The 6493-nt window shown below is 41.1% G+C and overlaps 1 long non-coding RNA gene across 1 annotated transcript; it reads left to right on the plus strand.

The window, feature by feature from the left end:
* The first annotated feature begins 3714 nt into the window (after positions 1–3714).
* LOC139084828 (uncharacterized) lies at positions 3715–5541 on the plus strand. Its single transcript, XR_011542616.1, has 2 exons — positions 3715–3812; positions 5313–5541. It is a non-coding gene; the product is annotated as an uncharacterized lncRNA (long non-coding RNA).
* Positions 5542–6493: the final 952 nt, after the last annotated feature.

A 6493-nucleotide genomic window follows, 5' to 3' on the forward strand; every position in this document is an offset into this window, starting at 1 on the left:
TTTAACTCTATCTCCACACCTCCCCTGCTCCCCAGAGGTCAGGCTGGCCCAAAGTTCCAACCCTCTAATCACATGGCTGACCTTTCTGTTAACCACACCCCATCCTGAGGTTATCTAGGGACCCACCACAGCCACGGCATTAGCATAACAAAGACACCATTGTTACTCAGGAAATTTCAAGTGTTTTAGAAGCTCCTTGCCAGGAACCTTGAACAAAAACCAGACAAATTCTTTATTCACCACACTTTCATTCTAGGACTGAGGCTGAAAGAACACCTGTCTTCTGGGACAGCAAGAAAGAAAAAACAAAAGAGAGAAAGGACAACAGTGGAAACTCCTGTTGACTCTTGACGCTTTGGTTTGAAATTGGAGTAATTTACGTCTATCATGTTTCTTTGGCTCCCATAAGTCATGTGGCTGAGTCAGGCATCACTGAGGTGGGGAGATATTATCCTCCCAGAGTGAGGGGCAGCAAATATTTTGAACAGACAATACAATATAGCATAACTTCCTTTATGGAAAGGGAAATCTCTATCACTGAATTGAAATTTTGTTGGTTTGATAAATCTTTTCAAAACTCTGCAAGTTTTCTCAGGGTAGGAAAGCAGAACTTATACTAAGGGCCTACAATATGGCAATTGCTTTAAATATACTGTGTTATATAATTATACTGATTATATAAGGTGTATATTATTATAACCATTTTACCGATATAGTAACTGAGTCTCAAAGGTAACTTATGACATAATTATTGATTGTATCGGATGCAAATCCAGATCTGTTAGACTCTAAAACCTCTTTCTCAGAGCTTGTTAGATGAAGAATCTCAGGCCACCCCACCCCCCTCCACCTCCTGAGTCAGAATCTGCATTTTAACAAGGTTCCCAGGTGATTAGTATGCACATTAATATTTGGAATTAGATTAGATAGAGATTTCGGAAGCTATCTGAGTTTTTTTTACCCTTCCCTACACCCCAAACCTGTTAAAATAACCTAGGAAACAACATGTTTAGTTGCTAACACATCAATACTTCACAAACATGGTCTCATTTAAGCCTCATAACAACCCCATAGTGTCAGTACTATCATCCCCGCTTTACAGGTAAGGAAACTGTCTTGGGGAGACCAGAGTGCTAATGTAGGAATTGGAAAAGACAGAAATAATCCCTCTCAGGTGAAATTTATGTTCAAAATGGTATAAAATATTGTTCTTTTAACTTTCAACTAATATTTAATAATCAAATAAAGTTGATAATGGTGATGTGGATTAAGGCTGCCCCAGCTAGAGAAGTCCAAGGTGACCTGGCCTACATGCCAAACTATATGACCCAGTGGATTTTTATGGTATGAATTAGGGCTGCTCCAGGGAGAGAAGCCCAGGGCATCCTCACCTACATGCTGATCTATATGACCAGATTCGTATCGAAAGTTGTGGGACCACCCAATGGCCAGACCCCACCTGCACTGATACCATTTTAATTTTTTTACATGTTCTTTCCTTTGTCTTGTAAAGAGATGACTCACATACCTATGCCTTAGATTTAGCCTTACTCCCCACCCATGTTTGCAGCAGTAGCAGGGGCAGCAGCAGCTCTGCCTGCCCGTGGGTCCTGTCCCCACGCAGCAGCTCTGCCTGCCCATGGGTCCTGTCCCCACGGTATTCCACACTATTCTCTAAACAAAAGAGCATTACTGCCAGATCTTGAGAGTCCAAGAAATCTTTCTTTCGACTCCTCTGCTCACCGACCCCGCATCAGTGGTACTAATAAAGAATATAGTAGCTAATTATTTGTCGACTGCTCACAATTTGCTTAGCACTATACTAAGCGCTTTACATTATCTAAATATGTAAAAGTTATGTAAATGGAGTTTATTCTCTCTGACCATAACACGTAGAAAGACAAACATCAGGAAAGCATTTGGCTTGTTTTATCATAAACGAATGGCTTGAAAAAGGAATACCTGTTGATTAACAATTGTCAGCAAGACCATCTGACCGTCAGCCGGGGATTCTCAGTCTGTGTGGGTACCCTTCAAGGGACATTTGGAACCAAAGAGGGGTCCTTTCTGGCTGTCACAATGAGAGGGCAGGTACAACTGGCATTTAGTGTCTTGGGATCAGAGATTCCAAATTCTGCCAAGTATGGGATCCCAGCACAACCAAATATCATCCTTCCCCAACAGAGAATTTTGCCACAATTTTTGTATTTATAAAACAAGTTTCAACCTTGAAGAGAACAATACTACTTCTCGCTTCAGAGACTTCCACCGCAGCTCACACAGGAGAGACAGGGACAGACTCTCTCCTGGGAAGAGGAGAAACTAGTCTGATTCGAATATTCCCCGAAGCAGGTTTTACCAGGGGATGAAGTTACCGTGCCTAAATTCGGCAGCCCCTTCACTTGCTACTGTAGGGCAGGTTGGCCTGTGTTCCTGCCGGACCCACAGGCTAAGTGACAAAAGTCCCCTAGGAAGGGGGCCCAGGCCAGGGGAAAGTGACGGACCTTTACACGGTATTTTGTCATTTGCTCTGGCCTCATTGTTTTGGAGTGGCCCTTCCCTGCGCGGCAGACGTTCCACCCGCCCTTGGATTTGCAGGTGAAAGGCCAGTAGGTATGAGGAAAGCAGTCGGAAGCTCCTCTTCACCCTCTGGGCTAAGCCTTTCTCCAGTTCAGCTTTTATCAGAATTTATGTTCAGGGCTTGCTCAGCTGTCGACAAGGAGCCGCTGTCTTTCCTTCTCACTGCGCCTACTCATCATTCAGTCTGCAGAAAGGAGCTGGAGAGAGGGGGTCTGAAGAGAAGCGGGCCGGAGGGAGGGGGTCTGGAGAGCGGGGGGGCTGAAGGAGGGAGCTGGAGAGGGGCTGCTGAATCTTGAGCGTGTTCCGCGGCAGCAGTAACTGCCATCTATGGAGTGCTTACCCTTGTGCTGAGCACTTTATTTACATTATTTTCTTTCCTCCTCAAAACAACTCTGAGAGATGGGTATTATCCTTTCCAAAGACAGAGAAGCAGAAACTAGGAGACGTAACTTGTGCAGGTCTACTTGATTAGTAGAGTTGGAACTAAAATAGTTTTCTGAATGCCAGAGACTACGCATTAAACATTTTAAAAGACAGTGCAGTTTCTTCCACGTTTTGTGATGCAGATTTATCAACAAAGCACTGTTTTGTGAGTTTATGGGTAGATCAAAAGCTGTTTTTTGAGAAAAAATAATGTGGCTCTGGTAGCTTCCCTGAGAGAGTAGGATGTTCTGTCTCTGGCAGGAATATAAATCACGTTCCTAAATTTTCCCAACACTTTCAACCGTGCCATCTGCATGTCTGAGATCGAAAACATATGTATTTTCCTCCACTCAACAACACAGAAGACTGGCATTTTAGTCATTTGTCACTACAAATTGATTGCAGTTCAGCATTTGCCAGAAGTTTGCTCATAATAAGTGATGAGAGAGAGAGAGAGGGGAAGAATGTGAAAAAAGATTTGTGGGGATTATATTTATCTCTTCTTCCAGGGTCTCTAAATCGTTTGGCTGTATTATATCAGATGATCAGAAAATAATGTTCTTGACCATATACATATATGTATGTGTGTGTGATCATAGTTCCCTTAGAAATATTGTTATAAGAGGAATAAAACAAGACTGCTAAACTAATCTGGCATTTTGCTAATTTCTAGGGCTGCTTCAATTGAACTTGCAGGAATGACAGGTGTCCCTTTCTTTCCTCACTGTTTAGGGGCTGTCTCATAAAATTGGATGTTTGATGGATGAAGACTTCCTTTTCAGATAGAGAAGGCGGGTTCTTCAGTCAAGGTATACCAATATGGGGCTTTCCTCCTCATTAGAGTGATTATCCGCTCCATTATTCAATGTGCTCATATAAGCCTCCCTGTGAGAATTCCTGCTGGAGTCCGTTCACCTCAGTGGAGGGATGTATGTACCTTGCTCTTTCTGGAACAGAAACCTCTTACTAGACGTCTTTGCTTCATTGTTTTGGTTACCAGAAAACTCATGGCCGAATGAGTGCTCAATTGCACTGCTTAATTCATTCCAGAAGCTAAGTACACGTATTGTTCTTTAAAATATTACATTTAAAATTTTCATTATCACCTTGTGTTTTAATATTTTGTAAGTTATCTAAAACACCCCCTCACACTTTATCTTTTTGGCAATAGGCATAGAATTGCTCGACGGATTACTTGCTAACTGCCAATGGTGAAAATTCCTTTAGAAAATGAGAGATCTTTCACCCCCCACCACACTGATCGATTTAAAAATTACTAATAGTAGGATAATCAGACTTGGTGTGCCTCCTGATATATGCAATAGGATGTACATATTACTACTTGTCAAAGGGTTAACCCGAGTGTAATCAAATCTTCAGGTCTTACTTGCAGTTCCTGGAAATACAGGGGCTATAGAAACAAGTTAAACAACATCATAAAGAAACAAAGTAAGATTTAGAATGTGGGAGATTGTAAAATACAACTGACTAGGCTTCTTAAAAAACTAAATTTCATGAAAGTAATTGGGGAGCTGGAGTCTTTTCTGGATTAAGAGATGGGAGGATGTACAGAAACTAGATGAACAGTCATTACCAGTGGGCGTGTAAAATAGGGCAGACACTTTGGAAAACAGTTAAGAAGTGAAATGTAAATTTACTACGTGATCCAGTAATTCCACTCCTAGGTATCCACCCAAGAGAAAATATATACTGACACAAGGACTTGTATATGAATGTTCATAGCAACATTATTTACATTGGCCTCAAAATGGAAACAATCCAAATGTCCATCAACTGGTGAATGGATAAACAAAATGTCATCTGTCCATACAATGGAATATTGCTGAGCCATAAAAGGGAACAAATTATTATTGACATGTGCTACAACAGGGATGAACCTCAAAAACATTATGCTAAGTAAAAAGCCAGATGCAAGAGATCACATATTGTGTGATTCCACATTGATATGAAATGTCTCGAAAAGGCAAATCTATAGAGACGGTAAGTAGATTAGTGGTTGTTAGGGGCTGCGGGTCGAGAGATTTATTACAAATGGTCATGAGGGATCTTTTTGGGGTGAAAAAAATGTTCTAAAACTGGATTATGGTGATATTTACACAACCTTGTATATTGATTAAAAATCATTGATTCGTGCACTTAAAATGATTGAATTTTATAGTATGTAAATTACATGTCAATAAAACTGATTAAAAAAATATGGCAGAAGTGATGTTGTGTGAGCATACACGTCAAGAGGCCATGAAGCTTTCGCGTTCTCCCTCCTGAAACCTGCTCTGAAACTGTCGTAGGGGAGGACCGAGTGCCCAGCCAACAGCCAGCACCAACCACTGCACCTGGGACTGAGTCCATCTTGCCCTTCCAGCTCTGTTGACCTCCCAGGGGACTGCAGCAACAGGACTGAGCCCAGGTGAGCCCAGCAGAGGAAACGCCCAGCTGATCCATGAATCATGAGGCATAATCAATTGTTTTACAATACTAAAATTTATATGTAATCAAATAAAAATATATGTTGGTGAAGTGATATTGCAAAAGGTTAACAATTGTATTTAAATGGTGGATATATGATTATTGTGCTATTTCTATTTTCTGTGTGTTTGAAAAATTTAAAATGAAAAGTTAAAATAGGCACATATGAGAAATCATACCTGAAAGGGAAGTAGGCATTTGGGGTGGCTATAAATCCTTCCCTAAGTTTGTGTCTGCGCTTCCACCCACGTGATTTGTGGACATTTGAGATAGGTCTTGAGTGAGTAGCTGCTGAAGGAGGAACAGATAGGATTCTAATCAGAGGAAGGAGCAGATGCAGAGAGGTGGACACAGGGCAGGGCTTGGTTCATTTGGGGCTTACTCACTTATTTATTCAACAAAATTATTAACATCTACTGTGTGCTTGGCACTGATAAAGGTACTGGGATTCAGCAGTGAACAAATCTGACAAAATTCCTGCCCAATTGGAGCTTACGTTCTGGGGAGGGAAGACAAATAACAATAAATAAACAAATAAATAGTGTATATGGAATATCAGATAATCAGGAGTGGATCCAGGCTTTGTGAGGCCTGGAGCTTATACAAATTTGGAACATCCATTAAGAAAATAGAAACAAAATTATCTTTCTTGGTGAATTTCACAAAAGCACATGACCGTGTGAATATATTACTAGGGGAAGGGGCCCATACAAGTGAAGGGTTCTGATTCTGGTGTTTTTTGGTAAATCTGCTCAAGTGTTTTCATTTGGATTTCTACAGAAGAAGAAGCAGGATTTGAGTGTAAGTGGTTGATATGGGAAATAATTCCAGCAAATACTGTTGGGGATGGGAATGTGAGACAGAGAAGAAAAATAAGTCAATGAATATGGTTACTCCTACCTGGGGAACTAGGGAACACTGTGAAACATGAAGCTCAGTCTTACCTCACTTGAAGAGGAGACTAGGGTTTCTACTATCTCCTGTCAGTCACTGACTGAAGCTT

Source organism: Equus przewalskii, chromosome 7 (genome assembly GCF_037783145.1).
Source record: "Equus przewalskii isolate Varuska chromosome 7, EquPr2, whole genome shotgun sequence".
Classification (NCBI taxonomy): domain Eukaryota; kingdom Metazoa; phylum Chordata; class Mammalia; order Perissodactyla; family Equidae; genus Equus; species Equus przewalskii.